The sequence below is a fragment of the Meleagris gallopavo genome, chromosome 10, assembly GCF_905368555.1.
Source record: "Meleagris gallopavo chromosome 10, MGAL_WU_HG_1.1, whole genome shotgun sequence".
Classification (NCBI taxonomy): Eukaryota; Metazoa; Chordata; class Aves; order Galliformes; family Phasianidae; genus Meleagris; species Meleagris gallopavo.
The window spans coordinates 10,575,099-10,591,851 of NC_139413.1; the positions used below are offsets into that span (position 1 = coordinate 10,575,099).

Here is a 16,753-nt window from a genome sequence, read left to right on the forward strand (position 1 = left end):
GGCCCAGATTCCCTGTATTGGTCAGTAAGATAGGAAAGTAATGTGCAATTTGTTGGAGGCTTTCTTTTCTTCATGCTGGCAATGAAGATCAGTGCAGGACAGACTCCCAGAATGCAGACAGGGCTGCTTGGTTTTGAAGGCTCATAATTCAGTCGCTCTGACTTCAGTTCCCCGCTCAGGGATCTTCGCCGCATCTGAGGTACCACAGGCAAAGCTGGCACTTGAAGTGTGTATGGGAAGGGCATGAATCCTTAGGATTGTTTGTTACAGTGTATTTAAAACACAAGTCTTGGGTGCGTAAAAGGTCGACTTCTTGCCTGTCACTGTCAGTTCCTGCTTTTCGGATAACACCTCTTCCATTGCACCTTGCCTCTATTAAGGCATCAGATCTTCACAGCAGCACTGCAGCTGATGGGATCGGGTAGCTGACTTGTGGCCAGACGAGTGTATGTGCCTTGGAAACTTGCAGGGCAGCGCTGTAGAGATGCTGTCAGTCTGCAGAGGGGCAAACTGGGATGCAGAGCATCCGGACAGCCAGTTCCTAGAGCGGGGCTTTGCTTGGAGCATGGCACGCTGTCTCTTGAGAGTTAAAACAGATGCCAAGTGGAGGATTTTGTCTCCCTCTGCGTGCTGTGCCACTAGGGGCACAGGCTGGGTGTGCAGGCTGCTGTGGCTTATGGGAGCAGAGCCCACCCCAGTGACAAACGTAATCTCTGATGTGAGTCTTAGGGGAAGACTTGCTTTCATTCCTAATCGGGAAATATATCTGCCACCGATACTGAAGCAGCTCTGAAAGAAATAAAGCGTTTTCTAGAGAAGAAAACATAGAATGTAGCAAGACATTCAGCATACCAATTTTCAGCAGGCTTTCTGCAAAATTAACATGTTATTAAATAAAATAAGCAGCGGCTCCTTTAGAAATTTTTTTTTTCTTTTTTTTTTCTTTTTTTTTTTGCTGAGGGCTGTTTCAGTATACAAAGCTAATACTGCCATGCTAGATTTTGCACAACAGCTGCCATTGATGCTGGCTGCTATGAAAATAAACCTCCTGAAGTGATCTTTTCTATAAGCTTCTCAGTTTAAACCTCAGCTGTACCTTGTGGCTGTGATTTACCTGTAGAAGCCTAGCATTAGCTAGGTTAGTCAGGAGTGCTGTGCTTAGCCTTCGCTCAAAGTCCAGTTAAAATCTACAATGGAAAATTTTGTGCAGCGTAATGCATTAGTATTCCATAGAAGTCAGAATATACCTATACACTGACCTCTATTTTGAATCAATTTTACAGCTTTAAATGATTAAGGCTTGAAATAAATGATTGAATATGCCTTGTGAGAATATGTGTGGTGAATAAAAAGATGACAGATACTTCATTTGCTGCTGAGACCTGGAGAAGATTCATCTTGTTAAAAAAAATTAGCAGAGTGACGATGGGGTAGTAATCTGAATTTTCATTTTCAATTAACAGAGGGATTTGCTTAACCAGGGTTTTCTTGGGATGTTTATAATCTTTCTTAACATAGTATTGCTTTTTGAGCCCTACTGTTCTCTCCTTTTAACTGTATGAAGTTATTATGTCTATGCTGGAGCTGTCCACTGATAGAAAGAAACTTATGACAGATGTTCCCAGCTGAAAAGAGGCTGCATTGATTTCCCTATGGCTGGCTGTTAAACTGTAAAATCATTTCAGGCACTTGACCTGTGATTTGAAAAGACTTAGGAATGGATTTGAAATCTTTAGGAGTGGTATTAGATAATATATAATACATGTGTGGCAAAAAGAGACAGTAGCATCCACTCAGACCTAGCTTTTAGGCCCAGTATTTAAGTATGTATTTCTTTAGAGGCTCCAGTGTACTCTATAATTAATGTATTCAGTAATCACCGAAACCTGTGGGAAATAATGCCCTTTAACATCAAATAGAAAGATCATCTTTTTGAAATTCACTGAGCAGAACCTAGGCTGACTGGCGTCTCCTGCCTCCTTTTGGACCTGAAGGTACTTCCACTTTTTGTTTTATTAAAGTTCTTATTTGTCTGGACATTAATGTTATTGAGCACGTTGTTGGAAAGCATGGGACTGATCTTGCACTTCTGTCAGAGAAGCTGACCCAGCAGTGCAAAACCTTACGTACGTTTATGTCCTGGACAGATAGAAGAGGCAATTTCAAACAAAATAGGCAGACAGAAATTTCCTTTTGGAGAAGAGTTCTCAAAATGAAGTGTTGTTTACCCGCAGAACATTTCTTTATACTTTCTGTGCAATAAGCATTCTAGCTAGAAGTCATCTTTATAAACCTTGTATCGCTTCAGGAAAGGGCCTTTCTGTAATTTTGCTGCTAGGGATTCAGATCAGCACAAGACATTAAAGAAAGATTGTTCCAATGGAAGATGGATCCCCCTCAGCCTTGGCACCATCCTAGCAAAAAGGTAACGTGCCCACAGGCCTTTGTTACTGGCAAGCACCCCAGCTGTGCTGTGCTTCCCAACCTGCAGCAGGGCAGCTAGAACAACAGCAAGCTTTGTGTTTTTCATCAAAGAGTAATATGCAGAAATTTTGGAGGTATATGTGCAGAAACCTAGAGGAGTAGGGCCACCAGTAAGAGAAAGCAAAATTATCTGATGTATGTACTAAGCTATACTCTGGAATGCAATACTAAAGTTTCTTACTAATACTGTAATGAAATATTACACAGATGAAGCAAAGTAAGCCTAATAAATGAAATCACTTCATATTAGTCATTTTCAAAAAACTTTGTCTGTTCCCATAAAAGTAAATACCTTACCCACTTAAACTGCCATGGTACTAAGCCTTCCCTATATAATGGTAGCTGCTCATTTATCTTGCACAAGTGATAGTCTTTTTTAGCTGACCTGTGGTATGACTTTTGCTGAATAGAATGCAAAACAGGAGCTGATAGAGAACATTTTTACATCTGAAAGTCATAAATATTGAACAAAATCCCTGTCAGGCTTGTAAAGATGCGTCACACCTCTTTTGGTTTTGCAGTCTGTCTTTAAAAAGCAAAGGTCTAGCAAAAGTATTGGAGTCTATATAGAATACTTCTTCACACTTCTAAAGGAGTACAGACCCGCTTCTAGAAATTTATAAATTTGTAATAAACACAAACACTATGAGCTTCAAAATGCTACATTAATGCAGTGCTAGCACTTTAATATCAGGCACTCAAAAATCAGAATATTTTAGAAGGTTAGGCAGTTCTAAGTGTAATGTGTCTAAGCTGCATATCCCACATTACATATGGCATATTTTAATAGTAAAAATGTATTAAAGCTTACATTTAAAAACCACTTTCTAGTTCGATATGTGAAGCTTATGGTAATGAAGAGTGTGAGACAAAGTCAGATTTGAAGGTGATCTCTTCAGTGGTTAGGAATTTTCAAACTCAAGTTTCACATGTCCTTTTTGGCTGTCAGATTTTTCATTTAAACACACATTAAGTATGCTAGTTGAAATAAACAGTGTTCTCGTAGTTAATCAGTTTGCTGTTTAAATAACATCAGTATCTCTGAATTACAACGGTCTGGTTTTTGTTTTTGTTTTTGTTTTTGTTTTTTTAAGGGAGAGATTGATTTGCCTGACTTGAATTTAATTACAAATTTTAAAAAAGAAAGAAAGAAAAAAAAACAAAAACAGATTTTTGAGAGCACCGACTACCTTTTAAGATGATTATCCATAACCCGCAAAGCATATGGCTGTGGGGTGCTTCATACTCTTTCTTTGAGACCAACATTGAAAATTCTGTGTAAATTGATCTTATGAGAGGCTGAAGAGAATGGATGTTATTTTGATTTCAGACTTTGTTTCATGGGTGCTTCAATATTATTAGTTCATAATGCGCTATCTGGCATTACTAAAATTTTCACGTATCTTAACATCTCCCTGTTTGGATACACATAAAGCAGCATCAGTGGATGTTTCAGATTAATATTAGAGCCACATTTTGATGAGATATGCATCAGAAATTTCATGACCCTCCGGTGGTCTTCTAAAGAATGTTCTTGGGTGGCTAACCTTGATACCTACTTTTAGGAATCCCACATCAACTGAAGGCCTGAGCCTGAACTTGTCATTCTCTTACTGAATCAGCATGGCTTCTTACTCTGGTTCTGCTTGACAGTTATCTGGGAGATTATGAATATAGATGAGACCTGAAAATGGACATTTCATCTCCTTGGTACCATGTGCCACCACCAGGGATGGTACACAGCCCTCCAGCCACTTCCCTTGACTCCACAGATTACAAGACTTCAGCAGGGAACAGGGCACCCCTGCCCCACATCTCACCCTCAGGCTTAATGATTTGTGTCCTCATTAAGTCACTTTCATGTTTGTAATTATCTATGAATATAACTAGTATCTCCATGGGGAGACTGAGTTCAACCTGTTCTCACTTACTATTTACTGGATTGCCTGAATTGAGCATACTGAACGCAGTTGTTATATAATGAAAAGAGGAAAAAATGAGACTGTTGAATTCCTAACTTTTTCAACTACTAAATAGTTTTCCTCTTTTTTTTTTTTTTTTTTTTTTTTTTTTTTTTTTTACTTTCAGCTAAAGATCTCAGTAGAAGAGATATTAATCTATAATATCTTGTTTGTCTGTGGTTTTAAATTGTTCTTAGATCATAAACTGTTATGGAGCATGTGGATGTTCAAAGACAGTCTAAGAATGATCTGTAGCCTAACACTGGTTACATTTTTTAAGTATAGTCATGCAGAGTCATTGACGTTTTAAAAAAATGTCTGTGTGTTAGAGTAGTAACATTCTTCCCTATTACACTGCCTTCTTTGTTGATGGCAATGGTTGCAGAGAGACTATTCTAGATAGAAAATAATCCCATACGTATTCTGAATCTAAATAAGATATGGGAGTCTTTATTGTGCAGGTGCATGTCTTTCACCCATCTGCACAGATAAAGCAAAATGATACTCCATGAGTGTTTCTTGCTCTGCCTGTCGGATTAAGAGCACACTGTCTGCATCAGACTACAATTTGTATTCTTGAAATGAGGTAGCCACTTTGCAGTTTATGTTACAACAGAGTAGCTGTATGAATTTAACAGTCTCAAAAAATAATTCTCCTTTGTTTAAGTAGATGTGCTCCATTTTGGCCTCCGCCTGCTTGCTTGCTAGCATTTTCCTGCTGGGGATGCTGGTTGCTCCTATTTCAGAATTAATGGCCTTTTAGCCAAAAATGGCCTTTCTTACTGTTGAGACTTCAATGGGAAATAAATGATGGAACCAAATGGAACAGAAATAAAAAGCAGATGGGGAGGAAGAACAGCTTCCCCCCCCCCCCCCCCCATCAGAAGTAAATTCAACAGGATAAACAGATTATATATTTATAAATTAAAATATGTTTTTCTAAACAGTGAGAAGCATACTTGGATTTGATTTTCTGCATCAGTCTGTTCTCACTGAAATTGCTTTTTTCTTCACCACAGTTGTTGTTGGAAGTCATGCAAACCTCTGCAAGCTGAAAAGCTGTGGTCACTGAGGGTTGCTCATCCCATTTGCTGAACAACATGTCACCAAACAGAGCCAGGAGCAGAGGAACTCTGTGCTCCTGAGACAATCAGGAAATTGGAATCCCAGTGACATGATGAGTTTTGAGTCATGATGAGCTGGTGAGGGCTGCAGGTAGGCTCCTCCTCACCTGGCAAGATCTACGAGGTGGTCAGGATTCCAGAGCATGTTTCCAGCAGCAGAATTTAAAACTTGTGCAAGGGAAAGAAGGGAGATGCTGTTAGAGTCGCAGGAGACTTCTTGTCAGAAACTCCCAAGATGAGTTCAGCAAGGGTTTGTGTGCTCTGCGCCCAATGGGCTTCGGAAGGTCTCCACATCATCCACTGCTGGCTTTGGCAAGTGGAGGAAGCTAGTTCTGCTGGTCATGTGCAAGCCCTCAGAGGGCCCATCTGAAAACCTATTCAGCAGCTGAAGGATAATTCACCTCGATATTTATTAGAGGGCGTTGCAAGAGCGGTGAAACTTAATCTTTCTGTAAGAATGATTTTAGCTGAAACTTGCTAAAACAATTTGCCCCTGGGCTGGTACGAAGTAGGAAAATATCACCAGAGAGGGAGACTGTCTGGTTTCAGAAAGTTGTCTACATGAAAGAACCTGAAAGTTATAATTACATTCCTGACATAATCTTAACAGCTTCTGCTACTTGAAACTTGCTATAATAATGTATCTTATCTGACCCAAATCCAACAACAAATAGTTTTGTTCTCTTTTCCTGTGCATTTTGCTGCTGGCTACAGATAAAACTGAGTATGTTCCATTCAAAGAATATTAGTATCTAGATACCGATTATTCATCCACTTGTAGGTACAAAAAGAATAGTAAAGGTATTTGCTGAACATAATGACTTTATTAAGCAAACTGGAACACAAATAGATCAGTAAAACAAAGAGTTTTCATAAGTTGAAGAATGGCATAGGTGTGAGTGCTCCACTTTTATGGAAAAAAATTGTGACACCTTTGACAAACATCATCACAAAACCAAACTGGGTGCAATTAAAATGTGCCTTGACTTTATGTAGTTGTGGATATGGTATTAACTCATGGAGCTATTTTTCTCATGTCTATCAAAGGAGAAGGACTCTTAATTCATAATTTATACGTGTAGCCACTCCAGAGAGTGTGACTGCAGGCTGCTGCCTTTGTGACCAACAAATAGTACTAAGCAGAAGCAGCAGCATCCCTTCTGGAAATAAACATTCTCCCCCCTCTCTCCCCCATCACGTCATAAGTATTTTCTTTTAGAAATCTTTGGATACTAAGTCCTTTGCCCACTGTCACACAGGACATTAGATGGTCATCTCCACACTGTTTTGCAGATGAAAAGACTGGAAATAACACCATGCTGACAGATCAGAGACGGTCTCTATCGATCAGTACATCTAACAGTGGTAATAAGAATGTAAACTCAACCTTGTGCTGCTTTCCATCAAAGTAATGCAAGCTGAGCTTTCCTTTTGCACAGGCCTGCAGTAATCTCTCAAGTTGTCAATATGTCCTGATAGAGCTTTTAGACACTTATCAATATTTAACTACACTCCTATTGATTCAGCAATTACACAATAATTGATTTAAGATTGATTATCATTATATTAACATTTTAGTGGCCAAAGGCTAATAAGACTAACTGAATGTGAAATTATTTTAGATTTTTATTACCTTTGTGCATGCCCATGACTGTTACTTTCCATCAGATTTTTTTTTACCTGATCTTATATCATTCACTAAAAAGTAGTTTTTAATAGCCATCTTTAAAAAAAGCTATTTTTAAATAGCCATATTATTTTCCAGAATGAAGCTATATTTTCATAGCACTTTTTTTTTTTTAACTAAATTATCTGAATGTAGCTCTTCAGAATATTTCGTTATTAGTGAAAACATAGAAATGGTGGGTACAGGGAAATAGCATAAGAGGCAGTTAGCTGAAGGATAAGACAACAAAATTATTTTGTCAGCTGTAGTATTGTGTGTGTGAGGGCTGGTTTTGATGAATGATGTTTTTCATGAATCAGTTATATTGATTTCTTGCATGGAGAAGTCTCAGGTGTAGGCAGAGTTCTAACAGGTTTGAGCTCTGCCAGCTGTGGTGTAAATAAATATTAGCCAAGGAAAATACCCGATAAATAAAACCAGGACCGTAGAAAGATGGATTCTTTTTCAGTACGACAGTAGTTAACTCAGTCCTATTGATTCCGTTAACACTTTCGGTGTGTGAGGTGGAGCCGGAGGCTGAGAAGCCACAATTTGTGTTGTGAGAGCAGCAGCTCAGGAGAGCAGGGTATCTGCAGCCTGCATCCACTCAGGGTTATGCATGTTAGACAGAAGCTCTCAAGTCAAATAAAGCACCATTTTTTTGAACAGCTGAAATAGAAATAAATTGAACCCTGGGAAGAGGAGAAAATGGGTTACAAGTATTTTGAAACTGTCACTTCATTTCCTGCCCAGACTCTGAAACTAACAGAAATTACTTTAAGAAAATCTAGCATTTCATTTTTCCCTCTGTCTTTTGTCTTGACTTACCTTACCGGGGCTCTTTCCAAGAAGCCACTTCTGAAACTTTTTGTGACATATAGAGACCCACTCCTCTTACAAACAGATATGGAAACCTGAGTTTTGGATCTGGGGCTTGTGACAAGAGAAAGAGTAAAAGAATCTTCATAGGATTTCTTGCTCTGCAAACTAAGAGGTTGGTGAGATTTCACTGCAAAGCTAATTCTTTTGCTTGTAATAATTGAAAAATGATATTTAACAATATATGAAGTGCAAAGCTGGGGAGAGTTTTTGGGAGTTTGTGAATACTGCTTTAAAAAAAGTTGTCAAAAAGCTGTCACTTACTGGGCTGCTACAGAAGAGAAGTCAGAGATTGCTTTCTTTCTTTGTCCTTAGGAATTGATCAGATCTCTGGCCCAAATGTGTATATATGTGTCTTCTGTTCCTGTTCATCATGAAACATTGCACGATTCGTGATTTTCAAACATGAGGAGTCTAACAGAGATAGTCCTGGTCAGAACTTTTTGCCAATGTTCTTGTTGAATAGAAAACATTTCCTTATTTTTCTTTATTTTTTTAAAACAGAGGTAAATTACACTAGGAACAAGTTTTCTGAAAAATAGTCACCTCCAAAACTACAAAAACTATTTGGCTTGATTGCTCTGGCTTTGAACAATAAGTTGCTTTTTGAAAGATTACCTCAAAATAACATCTATCTTCACCAGAGATCTTCTAGAAGTTTTCTAGAATTATTTTTTATTTGTTCATGCATTTGTACTGTATCATCATATGTTCTTTAATTCTAGCTGTGCTGAGAAAACAAGAGAAGGAATGGAAACTCGCTTGATCCTTTTTCTGCTTTCTTTTAGCTAAGCTTTTTTTCTCACCAAAGTTGAGGTACATTCTGAGGTTATATATTGGGTACCACAAGCACAAATGTGAGAGGAAAAACTGCTTCATTTAATATTAATGTGGATAATTAATTCATTGTGTTGAGAGAAAAATCAGCAAAGACTTCACTAAATCATAAGATTGCTCTCTCTTTTGTCTACTTGAGACATCCAGTTTCAACATGCATTCTAGTGTAATTTCAACACAAGAGTTCAGTCTAAGCAATTAAACTAAAACTTGCAATGATAGACAGTGGTATACTAAATCTGGCTTCAGAATACAGCATCCCAGCAATGTGACACAAAAAAATTGACATGCTTTTATGAGTCAGTATAGTACTAGATCATGCATTTTCTGTCCCTTATCCTGATCTAAGACATGAAGTTGTCATAAAATGCAAATTTGGATTGATTGATTTAGTGAGATTAAAATCGACCCAAGTCAAATTTGGTTACCTCTATGGTCTTGTCTACCTTAGTGTTAGGAAATGGAGTACTGCACTTCAATGTGAACTAATTGATGAAGTATCATAATTATCTGAGATGCTGCTTACAGAAAACCTTGAAAGGCAACACAAAACTTTCTTGGAGAGTCCAGGAGAAGTATTTCTGAAGATCTGATGAATCTACTGTCCACCAAGACATTAATTGACTCTCTTCAGAAACTGCCTTAAATGGAGCCTCATCAAATGAATCTGCTCTAAGAGTAGAAAAAATACTTCAAATATATAGCTGACTCAACCATCCTATTTATTGCTAATATAGTAATTCAGATCAATTATTTTTCTCATTCTCAGAGCAATGAAAAAAAAAAGATCCAACTCCACATATAGTAAGCACTACCAAGAAGCTAATTTTGTAGTGAATCTCATGTCTACCTTACCTCCATGAAATATTAGATGTGCATAAGATACTCAGAAGTCTGACCTTGTTGCACTGTTCAATTACTTTGCCCTGTTTGTACGTGACTAAGTCAGGTCTGGGGACCAAAGTGGATCCTTTGACTCATTCTCTGAAACCAAATTAGGACAGTAAGGAAAATCAGTCTGCAAAAAAATTCCTGCCTAGGAAAGAGTTGAATTTTCTGCGTTAAGGTTTCCAACACGTTCTGTCAATTTGGATAAGGAATTACACTTTTGGATAGTTATCAGCACTAAGCTGATAGAGGTTGGACCATCAATAATTCTTAGTTTGACTTTTTCCATTTTTCAAATGAAGCATGCAGTAGGCCACAAGCCTGCAGTTTGTATCAGGTGAAGAATTTGATTTTTACTGACTAAGACTGTTGATGATGAAATAAATCATCAACAAACTAATCCATATCTATATAGTTCATTTCATCTCAGCATTTCATATTTTATTTAAAACTCTAAATTGTTGGTAGAAATTACTGACTTTTAAATAAAATGATTTGTTGTAATTAAAACTCAAAAAAAAACCCCAAAACATCCAATATCATTGTAGAACAATGCGTAGAGCCCCATTTTTTTATCCGTCCTATTTGAAATCTGCGGAGATGTATTTTTAAAGCCATAATTTTATTTGAAGTAGCAGAGGCTGCAGCTTCTCATATTTCTCAAAGCTATGTCCAAGAAAGCTTAAACTTTTTCTGAGAACACATTATCTGCGATAACTTTCCTCTGAGAAAAATTGATGCTTAAGTTCTGTTTTCCAAAGTGCTAAGTGCATAAACCATTTTCTTTTTAGCAAGCACTGCAAGTCTTGAAGAAGGTGTTTTAGTTATCTGAGGTTTTGTTTGTTTATTTCATTGTTGTTGTTTATTTCTGATAGAGTTTAGAGTGAAATTCAGGTATGGATATGCTCTCTCTGGTTGCTGGTTAGAACTAAAAAGAAGCATGATGAGCTACAGAATTTTCATAGTCTTCAAGTTGTGTCCTGTGGCATCACCCCAGACTCCTGCAAAACCTAGGCAGTGGTGCTGTCCAGCTTTTGATCTACCTCCTCTTCTTCCTTCTGCTACTATCCGTCCCCATCTGTGATCTAGATGGAGTGCCAAAAGAACTCTGTGATGATTAATTGTGGCCTGATGATAGGTACTCTCCTTTCTCAGAGGGTTTTTAATGAGGGTTAGTTGGTGATAGATGTGATTAATGATGCATCTTTTATTATTGCTACAATCTTATAAGTCATAATTGTTTAAATAATCAGTTTACCTGCTTCTATTTTGATTTCTTACAAAATATCTTTTAAAATAAATAAATTAAAAAAATTTAACATAGCAACAAAGTCTTCACTACAAACTGATCGGAAAAAGACCTGCAGCTAAGGGGATAGTGACTCTTCATATCTCAGGACCATGTTAACAAAAGAAGGGGAAAAAAAGACTCTAGATTGTATTTTGTTATATGCCATCATTTTCTGTTTCTAAAAGTATCCTTGCCTCCATTGTTTTACGTTAGTATAATAGAAGATCAGAAGCAGCAGTTTTGCATGAGAAATTGGACTGTTTTGGCCAATCTTGTAATTAGGACAGAAGGTAGGTGTCTTAGATTCACATTTAGGGAAAGAGTGACAAAAGATTAATTGTAGTCTACTGAAATTCTAAATTCATCCTGGGTGAAAATTTTCTACACAGTATTCCAGTGGAAGAAGTCCAGCACATTTATGAAACAACTCCAGTGTGTGCTAAACTGCCATACCAACCTCATGCAAATTTGAGGGCCAAATATATTCTAAATATAATTATTCTGGAACTAAAACCTTAAGGAAGACTTTGAGGGCCATGTCTGTGAAACACAAATTGAAGTTGCCAATGGTTCATGTATGAACAGAGAACTTAATCAAGTAGAATCCACATAAGCAATACCTTCTTAAATTGCCTCAGATATTAACAGGTAAAAAGTGTTTTTAGAATATTCAAGTTTCATTTTAGTTTTGAACATCATTTCCTTTAAAATGGATTTAAAGACCTCAAGTATAAAAAATATTTCACTGTGCTTTAAGTTTTTCATTTTTAATTCCTTTTGTATTGGCTAGCAGTTGTCACAGTAGGTTTTTAAAAATATATAATTATGCATGCAAACAAGCAGAATAGATTGTTATGAATCTATTTTTTTTTCCCATTGGAATTGTTAAACTAATTGTTGTTCATTTGTATCATAGAATATTGTAAGAATTTTAATAATATGCTGTGAGTTGCTGAAGTGACATAGAAGGGGAGGTGGCCTTTCTTCATTAGTCTATTTCAGGACAGCAGTGTAACTTCAGGGAATACCATTCAGAGCCATTTAAATCTACATCATGTTTTGTTGTTGTTGAAAATAATCAGGGAGTTCTTCTTTCACAAAGTAGCCTGATGAAGACAAGTGGGGTCACAGCTGACAAAGGCAAATATTTCTTCACTACTGAGAAACCCATTTGGTAATGAAGTGTTCAGTTTAAGCCAGACTTTTTATTCTGAGCTTTGGGAAATATAAACATATTTCACTAAGAGACTTAGAGAAAAAAAAAATCTATCGTGCCCTCTTGTCTGAGTGAACCACGTAACAAACCAACAAAAAACAACAAAAACAAACAAACAAAACAACACCGGCAAAAAATCCCTGTCAGAAACACTGCAGTACTTTTCTATAGTATCCCTTGCTAAATCTATCTTGAAATGATTATAGTTTTATGATGAGCTAATTAGGAACACTCATTATAATTTTCATTGGCTGTTTGCAAAATATTACATCTGGACAATTTAATGCAAGCTACTCCATGAATGCTTGCTTAAAATAACACACAAACAAATTAAATAGTACAGATATCTCATTTCATGACAATATCGTTAACATCATTTTAAAACTGCTAGTAGAAGCAAACTAAAACAACATAAAATAGGGCCACAGAAATGATCTAAAGGATGGAACAATTTCCCTACAAGGACAGGCTGAGAGCTGTGGCTGTTTGTCATGGAGAAGAGAAGGCTCCAGGTAACCTGATAGCAGCCTTTCAGTATGTAAAGGGAAGGGGGACTATAACAAAGAAGGGAACAGATTCTTTACTGGATCTGCTGTGAGGAAATTGTTTCAAACTGGAAGAGAGGAGGTATAGATTGAACATTATGAAGAAGTTTTTTACAAAAAGGATAGTGTTAAGGCACTGGAACAGGTTGCCCAGAGAGATAGTGGAATGCCTCATCCTTGGAGACATTCAAAGTCAGGCAGAACTGGGCTCTAAATATATGATGGAGCTCTAGGTGTCCCTGTTCATTTCAGGGAAACTGAGCTAGACGACCTTTAGGGGTCCCTCCCAAACCAGAGATTCTACAATTCCACGAAAATGTGTAATATAGAGTCCTAATCTTCACAAACATATTATCTTTATTTCTGATATATTTCAATAGCCTTTTGCTCCATATTTTTTACTGTTGGGATGGATGACAGCTGAAATATTTTCTTTTATTTCATATACATAAAATTAAATGAGTCATTTTTATAAACTTAGTTTACTGCTTGTGTTCTTCATGTGTTACTCCTCACCAAATAGGCCTCATATGCATATAAAAAATGAATGCAAAGTATTAAGTATCCTGAAATCATTGCAGTGGCTTGGCAGTTTATTTCAGTGGAGATCCTGTCCAGACATCTAATAATTATGGAATTATTATTATGGTAAAAATAGGTGGCTCTTTGCTAATGCTCAGGGAGTGTTTCATGTATGATGTCAAGTGGTGAGGGGCAAAAGGGAAAAAAGAAAGAAAAAAAAAAAAGAGGAGATGAGTGATGCAGTAAAAAACTAAGGGGGAGGGGAAGTTGAGGGAAGGCTGAAATGGGAGAGGTGAAAGTGAGAGAACAGTAAGCAGGCAGAATCTGGTAAATTTTAGAGAGCATCAAAATGATGAAAGAAATGGAGAGCGAAGACAAAACTGAGAAAAAAAGGAAAGCAGAAGACCAAGAAAAGTGGCAGGTGACTAGTTCTGTTCCCTTAGCTGTTAATCCCAGTGTTCCTAGCACTCCCTCCCATATGATAATTTCATATTTCCCACCTCACCACAAAGGTGAAAGCAGTAGCTTTGTTTTTAAATTCTTAGAGAATCTAATACTTGGAATCAACTGCAACTAGAGCATAGGTTTATAAATCTTTTAAGAATAGACTTCATGAATTGCTTGGAATTAAAAATAGACATTTTTATTTACTCATACTGGCTTTTCTTCATTATAAATTTCCACCAAATGGTGAACTGAGGATATGATAAATTTATCCTCCATAGGAAATGATTGTATAATCATAGAAACAGGGATATGGCTATTCTTTTGAAACTGCCTCCTTAGGATAGAAGAGAAAAAAAAAAAAAACATGGTCTGACTTGAAACTTGTCAGTTTTAATATGTTTCATTTTTATCTCAAAGAGGAGTTCTTGTTAAATTGTCGGGTCAAATTCAATAGCCATAAAGCTGTGACTACAGTTTGAGAGCCAAAAGGAGAAGGTAAGCTTCTGAAGAGAGAAAGATCTAAAGTGGAGTGAAAATAATTGATGGAAATTGACAGATATCATTCTAAACAGTGAGTCAAAAAAATATCTCTTTCAAGTGTGCAATTGTGAACCTGTGTATATTATTTATACAATTATTACTATTATTAAAAAGATGTCAAAATGACTGAGTTAATTAGTGGAAGGTTAATGCTAGATATATTCAAAACAGTGTAGAAACATGCCTACTAATCTGACATACTGAGCACAAATTCTCCAGGATATTACATGTCCTTTGTAGAGGCTCATGGGATTGGGCTTAGATGAGTGAAGTAACAACAGCAAATGAAAAACACGATGCAACAGAAATTTATCTAAACAACCAGGACAAAACAGAAGTAACACAGAAGGGAGTTCTGACAGTAGCTAATGGAATCATTACCATTTTGAAGGCAAAATGTAGCAGAATTACACCGAGCAACTTCTCAGAAACTATTCTGAGTTAGTAACATCTCAACACAATGTAGCTTTGACAATGAAGGTTATTTTGCCTGTTGGGCTGTCCCCGATCCTAGACATCCTATCTGCATGGGGTGTCTGGACTCCCACTGGAAGCCATGGAACCTCCTGCAGCAGCTGGACCACAGTGCCTGCTTCCGTTTTACCTTAACTCCAAAATAATTTTTCCATAAATTTACTTTTGAGAAAAGATAACAGAAATATTCAGATATAGACCCACACATGGAGAATTGCTAGCTCCCAATTAGGACCTTTTAAGTGTTGTTTGTCTTTTTAGTGCAATTGTTTAACAAAGGGGGCAAAGAGTCTGCAACTTTATTTAAAAATGCTGTTAAAATTGCTTTCTGTATCTGCCTGAATTTTTGTTTTTATTTATTCACTAAATCCCACAGTATATCTCAGTGTAATTTTTTTCAGATACAATATTTCAAGACAAAAAAAAATCTATTTTTGCAGGTCAGGCAGAATGCACATGAGTGAGAATGCCCATTTCCTTTATGTTTGAACTTTGTTTCCTTGATCATTTCCGTAATCTCTATCAATTTACCTGTCTGTGCCTCCACATGTAGCATTGACCTTGACTTTTTGTAATAGATGTTTCATCTGGCCTTTGCTCTTTCCTTTTCTCTCCTTTAATTTCCATGGTTCTCCCCATTGGCGGTTTTCTTCCTTTATAGCCTATTTATTTCCCAGTGATATGTTCTTCCTTGGACTCCCATCTAATTAAAGCCGTACTGTCAACTTGAAAATCACATTTCCACCTGAAAATGTTGTGTCTTCTTTTGTTATAAGAAGCTCTTCAGATGATTCTAGCAGGCAGAGCTGATTTGGGTTTGAGTTTTTTTTTTTTTTTTTTGCTTTGCTTTTCTCATTTTGCTTGCCTTGTGTAACATCCCAGCATTATCTGCGTGTCTGGTATTTCTGGAACCTGAGAGGGTCCTGCCACTATCTGTTTGAGAAGGAGAGGAATGATCCTTTTTTCCTCCCTGCATTTCCCTCGTGGCCTTTCAGGAACACACGATTTAAGAGCTGAATGAAAGCTGTATTACAAGGTTCCTTTAAAGGAAAATTAAGCTCAAGGCCTGCTGCTCTGGTTGTTAGGGAGAGGCGAGGATGTGTGGGGGCAATTCTGTGAAGTGTCTGTTAAAGCTTTCACAACTTCTGAAAATATGACTACTTCCATTCATTTCTTATTTTTCCCTGTTCTGCCATTCTGTATTTATCTCAGTAAATACGGCCCTCTCAAATAAACAGTGTGGAGTAAAGAAAAGCTTTTTGTGTTTCTAAGTATCCTCCATTAAGAGAGAACTTACTCCTGATGCACCAAAGCTGTGTATTATGGAATGGGATTGAGTTTGTTTATTGGTTTGTTTTTAATTTCAGATTTTGAAACTGCATCCGAGATGGTTTTATACTAATACTGTCATTTCTTATTCAGTTTGGCAGATGCAATTATTACTGTATCAGACAAAAGAGATTGTGTGTTAGATAGTTCAAACCCATTTGAAAATAGATGCTGAAAATAGGAATAGTACGTCTCCGTCTTATTATGAATATATTAATAGATATGAATATGTACATATTTATGTGTGACTACAAGACAGAGAGAGAAAATACAGAATACATTTTGAAAATATGGAAGTGATTGATATTTGGCAGTAAGTTGTGGTCATCATAAATTACAAGGATGGATCGCAGTAATGCAACAGTTGATAAGAGTATTTAATTCATCTGCTCAGATTCACAAGGCTTTTTTTAATAAAAGTAAAAAATCACGATCTTTTACATTATTGCTGGTGGTGAATACAGATTTGTTGTTGTAACACTTAACATTGCTTAACATTGTAAGGTAAGGCAGGGAAGAAGTATAGACTTAGGGAGTTATCTGGGAAGAA

General features: G+C 36.8%; 1 protein-coding gene across 9 annotated transcripts in view; it reads left to right on the forward strand.

Annotated features, from left to right (window-relative positions):
• The window catches only part of LOC100548295 (pancreatic alpha-amylase), a 236,878-nt gene that overhangs the window by 149,642 nt on the left and 70,483 nt on the right, over nucleotides 1-16,753 (forward strand). The gene's annotated exons all lie outside the window — the stretch shown is intronic.